General features: G+C 43.3%; 5 non-coding genes across 5 annotated transcripts; 3 read left to right on the top strand and 2 right to left on the bottom strand.

Moving 5' to 3' along the window:
• Positions 1-223: 223 nt before the first annotated feature.
• TRNAA-UGC (transfer RNA alanine (anticodon UGC)) lies at positions 224-295 on the top strand. Its single transcript has one exon. It is a non-coding gene; the product is annotated as a tRNA-Ala (tRNA).
• A 6540-nt stretch (positions 296-6835) lies between these two features.
• Positions 6836-6909, bottom strand: TRNAT-AGU (transfer RNA threonine (anticodon AGU)). The gene has a single exon. It is a non-coding gene; the product is annotated as a tRNA-Thr (tRNA).
• A 1676-nt stretch (positions 6910-8585) lies between these two features.
• On the top strand, positions 8586-8658 carry TRNAA-AGC (transfer RNA alanine (anticodon AGC)). Its single transcript has one exon. It is a non-coding gene; the product is annotated as a tRNA-Ala (tRNA).
• Positions 8659-12026: 3368 nt separating this feature from the next.
• TRNAA-AGC (transfer RNA alanine (anticodon AGC)) lies at positions 12027-12099 on the bottom strand. The gene has a single exon. It is a non-coding gene; the product is annotated as a tRNA-Ala (tRNA).
• A 453-nt stretch (positions 12100-12552) lies between these two features.
• On the top strand, positions 12553-12626 carry TRNAT-AGU (transfer RNA threonine (anticodon AGU)). The gene has a single exon. It is a non-coding gene; the product is annotated as a tRNA-Thr (tRNA).
• The last annotated feature ends 835 nt before the right edge of the window (positions 12627-13461 follow it).

The raw sequence follows: 13461 nt of genomic DNA, 5'->3' as shown, positions 1-13461 counted from the left end.
GTTTGGGTTGGTTTGTTTTGTCATTTTAGAAACTCAAACCTCAGGGAGAGGACATGAAAAATGATGTTTCGGTTTCCATGTAGGCGGCTGCCCTGGATGGTCCTGGGTGGGACTATCAGAAGTGCCAAAGAATACCGCTCTCACCTAGCTTCGGTTCGGAAGCGAGGGGGAAAAAAGAGAAATATTACACTGAAAGGAAAGAATAAACAGGTATCGTTAGCAGGGGGATGTAGCTCAGTGGTAGAGCGCACGCTTTGCATGTGTGAGGCCCCGGGTTCGATCCCCGGCATCTCCACAGTGATTTTTGTGAGTCTAAGGTTTTAAATCTATTTACTTTCTTGTATAAAACGCCAGGAGACCTCCGGCCCAGCCTCTTCCCTCAGGCCACGGGAAAAAGAGTCTCGGTTTCTTCTTTCTCTCAGAATAACGAACAGATGAAACTCTCTAGAGAATAGAGGTCCAGCACGCCCGAGGGCCTAGGAAGTTTAGCTATTTAGCATTAGAGTTAAGTGAAAGTGTAAACCAAAGAATATTCCCCGCCCCCTTCAGCCCAGTAATTATTTGGAAAAGTGCAGGGTTGTTCCTCTGTCCATTACGATCTCCTTGGGAATCAAAAAAAGTAAATAAATGTACTTGAAGCAAAGGAAAGCTGCTTCTACTTGCTAGTGGACAAGAGAGTGAAAGGGGATTATGGCCGGGGCGGGGGGGCGAAGTTCAAGGATAAGATGTGTTACTGAGACTCTAAGAGTCTGCTTGAGCCTTCTGGGAAGGTCTTCAGCTCTAAGAACACATCAACAAGAAAAGCCAGAAAGATTGTAGAGGCAAGCACGGGCTGGGAAAACCCTCCACGCATTGTTAAGGCTTTCACAATTTACAGTTAGGTCCAGGTGCAGGAGCTACACTCTCCTACACTAAAAGTCTCAGTTAGTTCCTCTTTGTGTATCTACCTCTTGATGTTCTCTCTTCTAGCTCAGAGGACTCCTCTCTTTTTTTTTATTTCGTTTTTTTTAATGTAAGGCAATGGGGTTAAATGACTTGCCCAAGGTCACACAGCTAGGCAATTATTACTCAGATCCTCCTAAATGCAGGGTCGGTGCTCTATCCACTGCACCACCTAGCTGCCCCCGACCCCTCTTTTTCTAAAACTATTCTGTCCCCCTCCTTTCTGCTACCTTTAAGTTCCAGGATGAATGTTTTCTCTTCTGTTTCTTCAGATAACTGGAGGTTTGTTACTCACAAGACTCCAGCATCTAAGTTTAAGGCTCAGAGTATTCTTTCTTTGGGATTTTTCTTGTTGGAATAAATGCAAACTCCTAGCATGAGGAATTCCCCTGCAATACACATAAACGCCTCTGTCTTTTCAATTTAACATTTCCAAAAATTCAGATGGCAACCCAGTGGAGTGCATCTGATCCTTTCACCCTGAAAAAATTTGTCTTAAATAAACTCTTCCTAAATACAAATGCCCTGAGTTCCTTTTATCCTTTCATCCATGCCAAAAAGCATCATCTGAGTCTTTTTTTTTTCTGTCCTGCTTTCCTGAGTATCACCTGATCCTCTAATGTCTTTTTTAAATGTGCTGCTCAGGGGCGGCTAGGTGTAGAATTACATAGCTGTGTGACCTTGGGCAAGCCACTTAACTCCACTTGCCTTGCAAAAAAAAACCCTAAAAAAATATGTGCAGCTCAGATGTGAAAACAAATCAAAGAATTTGGAAGTTGTAAGGATTCCAGAAGGCTTACTTCAGTGGGTATTAGAGAAACTGATCTCAAAAGAAACCCATTTCACTTTCTATGCCTATTTATAGATCTAATAGTTAAGAAGTTTCTTTCAGAAATCAAGCTTAAATTTGCCCTTCTGCTAATTTTTTTCTTTTTTTTTTGTCAAGACCAAGAAATTAAGTGACTTGCCCAAGGTCACACAGGTTATTATTAAATGTCTGAGATCAGATCTGAACTCAAGTCCTCCTGACTCCAGGATTGGTGCTCTATTCTTTCTGCTAATTCTACTGTTTCTCCAGTTTCTGTTATCTGTGGCAAAATCAAATAAGTCTAGAAGTTCTTAGGTACTTGAAGAAATTGGGCATGTCTCCCAAGATATTTCTCCTCCCTAGGCCAAATTTCCTCATTCCTATGAGATAGGCTTAAGGCCCTTCAACACCCTGGTGTCCTGTGGAGATTCTCTAGTTTGTTCATATCCTTCCTAGATTTTTATAAGTGAAAACAGTTCAACAGATATGTTTAATTAGGGTACAGTAACACAAGTCCTAAATATATACTTATTCCTGGAAGCAACACCTTTCTGAAAGCAACCCAATATGCATTATTTTGGTCCTTATATCACACTATTGACTTATATTGACCATGTGGTTCACCAAAAATTGAAGAACTTTTTCAGGCCCAATACTGTCTAACCATAATTCTGTCATTTTTTTGCTTGGGAACCTGATTTTTTTTAACTTATATTTGAAAAGACATGAAAGTATTGTAGGGTGGATCTAAAAGGTTATGATAATGCCTGATTATGTAGCACATCAAATGAAAGACCAGGAATTTATCCTTCACCTAACAGGTAATGGGGGTAAGACCCCAAAATTCTATTATTCTTTTGAACTTTTGATAAAATTAAAATTTGGGGAGTTTGGAGGCATGTGGATCTAGTTTAGCAAGTATCAATAGTGATCTCTTTTGCAATGGCCTTACTGGGCCATCATTTTTAGAGGTCTAATGATCAGGATGAGATCCATTTAGGGAAACACCCATTTTTTTTCTTTCTCCACTAGAGATTATTAAAGAAAGTCCATCCTAAGAGGGAGCAGAATAATTTAAAAATTTTGCTGTGTTTTGAGTTAGGGCAACTAAAATTGAATCAAATTCTCATACTTTGCTCTTGTATAAACTGTTATCAGTCACTGAAGATCTCTGAGACTCATTTTCCTCATCTGTAAAATGAAAGTAAAGGAAGGAATGGTGTTAAAAGAGATCCCTGGTTCTTTTAAAGTCTTTCAACCATGCCATATGCTTTGGTCAGGTCATGCTTCCACCCCCTACCCCCTTATTAATAAGATAGTTTTAGTGGATTTTTTTGAAAGGACATGCCTTGGAAACAAATTTCCTTGTAAAACACCCAGGGTGCTGCCTTTTCCAGTAATCAATTTAATTACCTGACAAGGAGCCTAGAAGGAATACTTTTATCTTTGTAATATCTATATTTTACTACATACATTCATTCATCTTCCTTAAAGTTGAATCCCAATGGAGCTTTTCTTTAAATGACAAGTAGTAATCTATCTAAAAACAAACACAATTATTATCTGTGAGGAGAAACTTGAATCATTCCCAGTAAGATCAGAGGTGACACATAGTAATCTAGTATCTGATAAAACCAAAGATCCAAGTTTTAGGGGCACTATTTGACAAAAATTGCTTGGAAAGCTGGAAAGCAGTTTGGAAGGAACCAGATATAAACCAATATCTCAGACCATATATCAAGATACAGTGAAATTGGGTAAATGATGTAGACATAAAGGGTGATATTATAAGCAAATCAGGGGAGCATAGGAACTTGTACCTGTTAGATGCAGGAAGAGTTTCTGACAAGATGGACAGAGGAGATCACAGGTAGTATAATAGATAATTTTGATTACCTGAAATTAAAAAGCTTTTATGCAAATAAAACTAATGCAGTCAACATTAGAAGGAAAATAGGAAACTGGGGAAAATTTTACAAGTTTCTCTTATAAAGGCCTCATTTCTCAAAAATATTGGAAACTGAGCCAAATTTATATATTAAAAAAGTAATTCTCCAATTGCTAAATGACCAAAATCTTAGTCCTATGGGGAGAAAATATTCTAAATTACTACTGATTAAAGAAATGCTAATTAAAACAATACTAAGATACCATCTCACACTTATTAGATTGGCTAACATGCATGACAGAAAAAGAAAATGGCAAATGTTAGAGGGGCTATGAGCCCCTGTTATCCAGCCTGAAAGTGGCAGCAAAACTATAGCTTGAACATGAGAAGGTCCCTGGCTGGACATCAGCTTCTGCAGTTTGTGTTTAGAATTTTTATTGTAAAAAATAATTGTTAAAAACTATGATTGCAGATGGTTGGAAAAATAATTTTTAATAATTTTTGTTGTGGTGATAATGATGCATTTACTCTATGGTTTTATTCAGACTCTTTCCCCTGTGTCCTCCATCCTCATCTTCCCATCTTCACCAGCCCAATATAAGCACCCATGTCCAGAAAGTCTTGAATGATGATCCCCCAACAATGTCCTCCCCCTAACTTTGTTTCAAATTTTCCTTTGTAGTTCTGGTGAATTTACTAGGGAATATTGTGGTCTGGCTTTATTCATGTTTGCATGGTAGCTTGCTAAGTAAGAAGCTGCTCAATGAGATGCCATTTTTACCTAAAAAAAGGATATGAAAAACAGACAATAAATTTGTTTGCTCTCTTCATCCTGGTCTCAGGGTTGTTCACACAATAGGAGGCAGGGCCAGGCAAGACACCAAGGATTTATTGTACAGTCACCATGTGCCAGGAAAGTTTCTAAATGCTAGAGCTACAAAAAGGACCTTCAACAAAATCTCTTGTATTGATAAAACTAACTTTTTAAATACATGGTTAGATGTGTTGTTTAATAGTTTACATCCAGCCTTAGTTTCTCCTTTCGTGGATTTTGTGATGGACCCCTGGCAACTGTTATAGGCCCCTGAGCCTGAATGATCCTGTGGCCTACTATGAATTTAGTGCCCATCTTCAGAAGATTGCTCTAATCTCTTGCTAGAAGTTCACAAAACCACACTTTCTGAGGGGAAATATACACAACAAAGAGAATGAAACCCATCTAAGCCTCTCAAAACTTTTTCTGGGTAATTCCTGTATTTTGGCTAACAGTGGAAGTTTCTAAAGTTTTATTTGGATCTGCCATCTAGTGGGAAATTTTTTTAATGGCTTAATTTTGGAGTAAAGTTTTATGTGCCCAGATAATAGTCACTCTTCCCCTTCCTATACACTATGGTTAGAATTTTTTTTTCTCCAACTTATGGTTTTCTTTTCATGGAGAGAATTTTCTGTTTATGAACTTCAATGCTTTCATGGATCCTTGACCTCACAAATGTGGATGAATTCTCAATCATAGAAAATGTAAAACTATCCTTAGTCTGTTCTTGTGCAAACTCTGCCACCAGTCCTCCAAGAGATAATTTCACCAACATTCTGGAAGCCTTGCTCTAGTTCTATAGGCATTTAGAGGGAACCAGGACATTCTAGCCCATTCCCTATTATGCCTCCATCCTAATCCATCATAGATTCACCTTTTCCTATTCAGCATTTTCTAGTGATATGAATGGGGTTAGGGAGGGAGGGTGCCAAGTCATCTTAAGACTTAAAAAGCACACACAACTGAACATTAGTCCAGGAACCTAGAAAGCTGTTTTCCAAGGGAGTGACCTTTGGAACTCCTGGAATGTTGGTAATCAGTGAGAAGGCTGGGTTAAATTACGGGATGAAGAATATCAAGTGGTGCATGTAGACATGCTGTTTAATGATTGAAGTACAACCACAATTTCTCTGTCATGGATTTTACAGGCATTGACACTGTGATACCACAAAAGTGAAAACCTTAATTAGAAAGAAAAAAAGGGAAGGATTTTTTTTGAAGTTTCATTAATGTCTTTTTAAAAAATCATTCATTTCCTAAAGGATCCTCTCCCATAGCCCTTTATTTGTAAGAAAGAAAAGTTAATCAACCTATTTGTTTCTAGATTTTAAAGAGATTCTATCATCCTAGGCTCTACCTGAAACCTGGCAATTCACTTTAAACCTTTAACATTACATTAAAAATATTTAGTTTATTTTGTTCAAAGAACTTTAATTCATTATTATATTTGTAAAACATGCATTTGTAAGTACATACATAAAGCTTAGAGTTCTAGGAATATCTAGATGGACTGGAATGGTTTCTGTGATATAAATGAATTTTCTTTAAACTTTTGCCTAATCTGAAAACATCTCTTTTTTTCCTAGTATGTTGTAACACTATCACACCCCAAAGATCTGGTCCTACCTAGAGTCCCAAAGTACATGTCCGTCCAGTCTTTTCTTGAAACTTCAGTTTGATAAGGAACTCCTTCCCTTAGAAGCCCAATCCATTATTTAAAAGTTTACATATTTTTAAAAAATCAATGTTTTTAAATTACCTTTTCTTTCAAATATATCCCTTCTACTCCACTAGATGAGTCAGTGGAAAGATTTACTCCTACAATTGAATGAAAAGTCAACTGTTTAGATTTCGACCACTTCTATGTATGTTTGACTATGGCTACTGACTTTAAAAGTGAGATTGGCTGCTAATATGCTAATATTGGCTCTCTAAAATGGGGGGGGGGGGCTAAGGAAAAAACATTGCTCCTTTATTTAAAAACCTCCAGGGGCCATCCCCACGCTCAATTCACATGTCATAAAGTCGGGATACTAACCCTTCTTCAATCTCCCTCAAATCGACCTTTCTAGTATCATTTCATATGGTTTTTCAACTTTGGGGCACACCGAGCCAACACTCTCCTCCTATCCCGCCCAGTTCTTATCAATCTTTGTACTTGGCTTTGCTCACAGTGTCCCCCAAGCTCCCTCTGTTGAATTTAGGGAGATCATCTTCTCCAGGAAGCCTCTGATAGCACTTTTCTTTGTATTGCAGCTTCTAGCCTTGTTTTTCCTAGCTGACTTAATAAACTGAGGTCCCTCCAGCTCTAATCCCTCCTCAGAGGAATATGATTTCTCCTACTCCCTTAGGGGGAAATAGGTGAGACACAAAAAAATGTAAAAGGCCCCGCTGGGATTCGAACCCAGGATCTCCTGTTTACTAGACAGGCGCTTTAACCAACTAAGCCACGGAGCCGAGACTCTACCTTTCCTTCCATTCAGCCCAGAAAGAAAAAAAAAACCCAGAAAGCAAACCCGCCCACAGGCTCCTGGAGGCTTTCGCTTTCCCGACTCGCCCATTCGGGACGCTCTCGGCCTGTGACTTGGCCTCTCCTCGCTCGCCCTCCCACGGCGCCTCGCCACCCCTCTCCTCCTTCCACTCCTGTGCTCCCCAAGAATGCCCCAGTCAGACCTTCCTGCTCCCCCTTCACCCGGGCTCCCCTTCGCCCCTCGCTCCAACCCCCTCCTCCACCGCTCCTCTCCTCTACGACCCGGGGGATCCTCTGCTCCGTGACTCCCCACCAGGGCCCTGCAGGCACTCCGGGACCGCGGCCAGCTAGCCCGGGTCGGAAACAAGCCACGCGACCCCGGCGCTGCCCCGGTGCCCCCTCCGCCCCGCCGGGCGCTCCCTAGGCCGTGCTGTGCCCGCAGGGGAGGTGGCAGCCGAAGGCGAACACCAGAACCTCTCCCACCCCATGGAGGTAAAGGCAGCTGTCTCCCTCCGGCCCGTGGGCCAGCTGGGCGCCCCCCGGCCCCTCCGCCCCGGGCCCTTCCTTCTGGGCGCCCTGCCCAGCTCGCTCCTCTCCAGGGATTGTAGACACTGGGGGCGTCGGGACGGATCTGGGCCGGGGCCGGCCGCCCCCTCTCCTCTGCCTCCGGGGGTCCTGGATCGCTATCCCCGTCCCGCCAGTGGACCCTGACGCCAGGTCCCTGGGGGAGCCCCGCTGCCAGAGCGCGTTGGTGCGCCCCCCGTCTGAGCTGGGAGGGGCGGACAGCTCTCACCTGCGCCTTCGGGGGGGCCAGGCCAGGGCCAGCCTTGGCCCTTCGGGCAGCAGGACAGGCGGAGCAAATGCGCCCCCCCCCCCCCGCAGCCCCCGCCCACCCCCTGAACAGCCCGGGCTCGGGCTTCTGCGGCTGCAAAAAGAGGGCAGACTGGCCCTGGGACAGGAGGCGCAGCCAGCCGCGGGCCAGGGGCGCACCTGGGGCTACGGGGCGGCCGGCGCGAGGACCCGAACCCGGGATCCTGGAGAGCCGAAGCCGTTGTAGGCAGGGAGCCTCTGCCCGCTCAGCCACCGAGCCGAAAGCCAAAACGCACTGCTTTCTTTCACCGAAGGCGGCACAAGCTCCGGCGCCGGCGGCGGCTCAGCTCCTGTGCCCCCCTGCCAGCTCCTTGGTGCCCCTGTAGGGCCCCGCGGGGCCCTTCCCCAGCTGAGCCGCCGGCTCCCCCAGAGACGCGGGAAAGGGAGAGGCCACAGGCCGGCCTGGCCCTGGTCTGCGCCCTCGCTGCCCGGACTCCGTCCCTGCTCCTCGGCCCGCGCTCTGGCCCCGGGCCTTTAGGCCAGTGAGGCCGGACGCTAGCCAGCTTCCTGCCGCTTCGGGCAGGCCGGGTGTCCCGGGGACACCCCGAAGAGCCGGCAGCCCAGCGCCCACGGTGGGGGGGGGGGGGGGGGGGGCGGGCCCGGCTGGCCCCGCTTTCATCTGCCCTCAGGGTCGTTGGGCCTCCCTGGTCGGGGCCCGAGTCTGGTTCCCGCTCCGCCATGTGGGCGCCCCTGGGTCCCTGGAGGGAGGATCGGGCCCCTGGCTACGTGCAGCCCCCCCCCCCCCCAATCTGGATGCCTGTTAGGATTCCTCTGTAAGAACTCTTTCAGGGTCGGGGGATTAGCTCAGATGGTAGAGCGCTCGCTTAGCATGCGAGAGGTAGCGGGATCGATGCCCGCATCCTCCACTTTTGGTGCCTCTCTCCTCCCCACACCACCCTGCCCCGCTCCCTTAGCCATGGGCTCACCGAGAAGTCCCCCGAAACTTCCACTAGCCAAGAGGGTACTGAAGTCACAAAGTACATGAGATATGTGAGAATTGAGCGCCCCAGGCCTGACAGGCACTTTCTTGGGCACATTTTGAAGCAGCTTTCAGATCCAAGTCGTGGAAAGTGTCAGTTAAGAGAAAGAGAAAACCCACTGCAAACCTTTCAACGAATATGTCACTCACTCAGAACTCCTCAGATTGGAACAAAGGACTTCCCGGTTTCTTCTCCAAAGATAAAAATGCCTAGTGGCATTGGTTTAGGTAAAGCCCGGAGGGCTCACTTCTTGTGCAGCTGTGGGAATTGCTCCAGTCACTCCAAGAAGCAATTTGTAACTGCGGTCCCCAAGTTACTGAGCCAGCGATACCACCACTAGACATTAACATTTTAAATGCAGGAAAGCAGCCCGAAGTCAGAGGATTTTTGAGAAAAATGTTATCTTATTCACGAATCTTCTCTACAATATAACTGATGTCTAGGCAACTCACATTTAGGTTATCAAAGTCAGGACCTACAATGGTCTTGATAGGTCTGAATTTTTTACAGGAATAAATGTGTAATATTTATTTGGGTCTTAGAAAATCCCATTTGCAGAGGCAGGAGATATAAACCAGATCTCTGTTTTCTACTACAAAGTCCTACTTCTTTTCTATTACAACGTAGATTTGGTTACAAAGGAAAAAAATCAAATGGTCCCTGCTGTCAAGGAGTGTTCCATCTATTGGAGAAAAAAATATGCATAAATACATTATGAATCCTTCCTTCTATGTTTATTTTTCCCCATTATAGAATAATTGCTTTGATAATGGTTTATGGTCTTTGTAACCCCTGATCGGGAGTACAGTGCCTAACACAAAGATTTTTTTATAAAATCTTCTTTGGCATGGACCATGTCAGATGAGAAAAACTATTGCTAATGTGAATTACATCTAACGAATAGAAATTCAAGAATGGCTCAACATTAGGAAAGTTTAACATATTCTACATCATAAGATGTATTTTTGATCATAAAATATTTTTAATGATTATAGGATATGGAAAAAACCTTTGATATAGACTTGCTCTATTAAAAAGCAAGCAAAAAATAGAAAGCATAAGAATCAAAGGACTATTAAAAGCATGTTAATATAATTAAAATCACAAATCTACTGAAAATAATTTACAGATTGTGTCATACTAAAAAAGGTACTTATGAATGTACATACATATATATAAATAAAACTTAACCTGATGAATTAAAAAGATTAAGAATCTCAAGTTTAACAATGAAAAAATGAGGAAGTTCCTACCTTCCCATATTTCAGACTATATTCCAAAGAAGAAATCAAAACTATTTGTTGCTATTTATAAAAGAGAAAAAATGAGTTATAATACACAAGACCTAGAAGCAAATAGGATAGCATAGTAATTGAATTATCTAGGCAAGTCACTTAACTTCTATTTGTTTCCTCATTTATAAAATGGAGGCCTGCAAAGTAGAATAGTTGAGACTATAAAAAGTGTAAATGTTTTGTAATCCTTACAGGAAAATTGGCAGCAGTCTGGTTCTTTCTTTAAAGGGTGTGATCAAATAATAATTCAAACAAAAAAGTCAAACTATGGATAGTGGTTTGCAGGAAAATGTAATATAAGCAACTCCCTGTATCCTGGGGACCCCTCTTTCCCATCTTCTCCTATTCCCCCAATTAGCAATGTGCTCAGGCCTCCCTATATGTACTAACAAAAAAAAGCAAATTAAAATGTCTTTGAGATTCATCTGTACAATCACCACGTTGGCAAATATGATTTTTTTTAAATGACAATTTTAGAAGGGGCTATGGGAAGACAGGCCTAGTAATGCATTATTGGTATCTATATAAATTGGTCCGATTATAAAGTAAAATTGAAACTATACCCCTCAAATCATGAAAATTAGGAATACCTTTTGACTGATAGTAAAATCTCCATCAAAGAAAGAACCCATATGACAAAAATATTTAAAGTCACTTAAAAAATGTTTAGTAAAGAACTGATAACTAGGCCCATCAATCAGGGAATGATTTAGAAAATTGTGACATAAAAATGTGACACAATTATTGTTCAAAAAAAGTGAGGAAAGGATTCAGAAAAAAAACCCAAAACCTTGAATTACCTGTTTTATTACAAGGCCTATGATATTATAAAGGAAAACTGTGAAAAACTTTGGTGAATCAGGTCTCCAGAAGATTCAGGAATCATGTTTCTTAAATGTTGGCAGAGATATAATGGAATAGATGTGTAAAATGAAATATATGGTTTCGGACACAAACATGCAGGAATGTATTAAGTGCTTTTCTTTGACAATACTTTTGGGAGGGGTGATGGGTGCCAGAAAGAAAAGAGAGTAAATGTCATTAGTAAAAATTACACAGAAGAGTCCAGTAAGACATTCAGAAGGAGAAAGCTTGGGTAGCTGGGAACAAACATTACATTAGTGGATGATGTTAAAGTTAATATAGACTAATGAGCAGAAGGAGAAAAATTGAATTAACTGGTAAAAAAGAGCCTGAATCTGAGGCCAAAAAAAACCCCTATTGAAACCCCCAACTTTGACAAATCGAAGCTTCATAATGATACATATAACGTTGCTTCATAATGATACATGTAACGTTGCTTCATAATGATACATGTAACGTTGCTTCATAAGCGCTCAGACCATATTTTAAAAACCGAAGTTTCAGAGCAATTGTTTACGATACCAAAGGGAGTGTCACCACTGCTTTACAATCTGAGGTCTGAACAAAAGGGGGTGTTTACTGTGTAGAAAACTGCGGTCTGGCTCTTTTGGGGACTGGTTAATTTTGGATTTATTCGTTTGTTTATTAATAACCTGATTCTTTCGAGTTCTTTGGGACCTACGTTCATGGCTGACCCAAGGGGCTTAGAGACAACATTTCCCCGTATTTACACTTTTATTTATCTAGTGAGGGTATCCCGGGCTCCGTAATTTGGGGACCGCAGTTACAAATTACTTGCCAGAGTGGAGTTCGAAGTGGGACCTCCGAATGCTTTGATTCTTGTACACAGGTTGCTTTTCAATTCCTAGTTCACCAAGAAAGTTTCCTACACGTGGTGGATCTCTCAGAAGCTGCTGGAAGGAAAGAACCTGTCACACCTGGGACAGTCAAATCAGTCTTGGGTCTCCAGCAGTGTGGCTTCAAGGAATTAAGTCCTCTTGGCTAGTGGAAGTTTCAGGGGGGCTCCTCGGTGAGCCCATGGCTAGGGAGCGGGGCAGGGTGGTGTGGAGGACAGAGGGAGAAGGGCACCAAAAGTGGAGGATGCGGGCATCGATCCCGCTACCTCTCGCATGCTAAGCGAGCGCTCTACCATCTGAGCTAATCCCCCAACCCTGAACATACTCTTACAGAGGAATCCTAACAGGCATCTAGATGGGGGGGCTTGCACATAACTAGGGGTCCTGTCCTCTCTCCATCGTGAACCAGGGACCCAGGGGCGCCCACATGGCGGAGCGGGAACCAGACTCGGGCCCCGACCAGGGAGACCCAACGACCCTGAGGGCAGATGAAAGCGGGGCCAGCCGGGCCCGGGGCCGCCCCCCACCACCACCGTGGGCGCTGGGCTGCCGGCTCTTCGGGGTGACCCTGGGACACCCGGCCTGCCCGAAGCGGCAGGAAGCTGGCTCAGTGGGAGGGGGAGCGAGGAGAGGCCAAGTCACAGGCCGAGAGCGTCCGGAATGGGCGAGTCGGGAAAGCGAAAGCCTCCAGGAGCCTGTGGGCGGGTTTGCTTTCTGGGTTTTTTTTTTCTTTCTGGGTTGAATGGAAAGTAAAGTAGAGTCTCGGCTCCGTGGCTTAGTTGGTTAAAGCGCCTGTCTAGTAAACAGGAGATCCTGGGTTCGAATCCCAGCGGGGCCTTTTAAGAAAATTTTTTTTGTGTCACCGAATTTTTTAAGAGTAGGAGAAATCATATTCCTCTAAGGAGGGATTAGAGCTGGAAGGACCTCAGTTTATTAGTCAAGAGCCAGACAGAGTGCTAACCGCTGGAGGTACAAAGGCAGAATGCAGACCCTGCTCTCAAGCAGCTGCCAGTCGATGATGGTGCAAACTAGTACAAAATACAAACAAAAAACTCAAACCACGATATAAATTAAAAAAAAAATAGAGGCATTCTCAGAGGCCAAGTACTAAGACAAGTGAATCCTTACAAAGAAAGTGCCTGAACTGAGGCTACAAAGAAGCTAAGAGATGGCGTAGAGGGTTCCAAGCATGGGAGACAAATGATAAAAAACAAAACCCAGAACATGGATATGGAGTGGCTATGGAGCCAAGAGGCCAGTGTCTTTGCATTACAAAATAGCTGGGGACTAACTAGCAAGGTGCAAGAAGACTGAAAAGGTTGAAAGAGTCTATAGAAAGACTTGAATGAATTGATGCTGAGTGAAATGAGCAGAACCAGAACATTATACCCACTAACTACCTTAGGTGATGATCACCTTTGATGGACTCATTCATTTCAGCAGCACCATAATCAAAGACAATTTTGAACGACTTGTGAAGTAAAATACCATCCATATCCAAAGAAGGAACTGTGGAATTTAAATGAAGCTTATCATTTTCCATTTTTAAAAGTTGTCTTATGTATGATGTCATTTTTTTCCTCTCTAATGTTTGCTTTTTTCCGTTTAGATTTGATTCTTCTTTAATAACAAGATCAATATGGATCTATGTTTAGCATGGTTATAAGTGTAGA

Source organism: Macrotis lagotis, chromosome 3 (genome assembly GCF_037893015.1).
Source record: "Macrotis lagotis isolate mMagLag1 chromosome 3, bilby.v1.9.chrom.fasta, whole genome shotgun sequence".
Lineage (NCBI taxonomy): Eukaryota > Metazoa > Chordata > Mammalia > Peramelemorphia > Peramelidae > Macrotis > Macrotis lagotis.
This window is presented reverse-complemented; position numbering and strand designations above follow the sequence as displayed.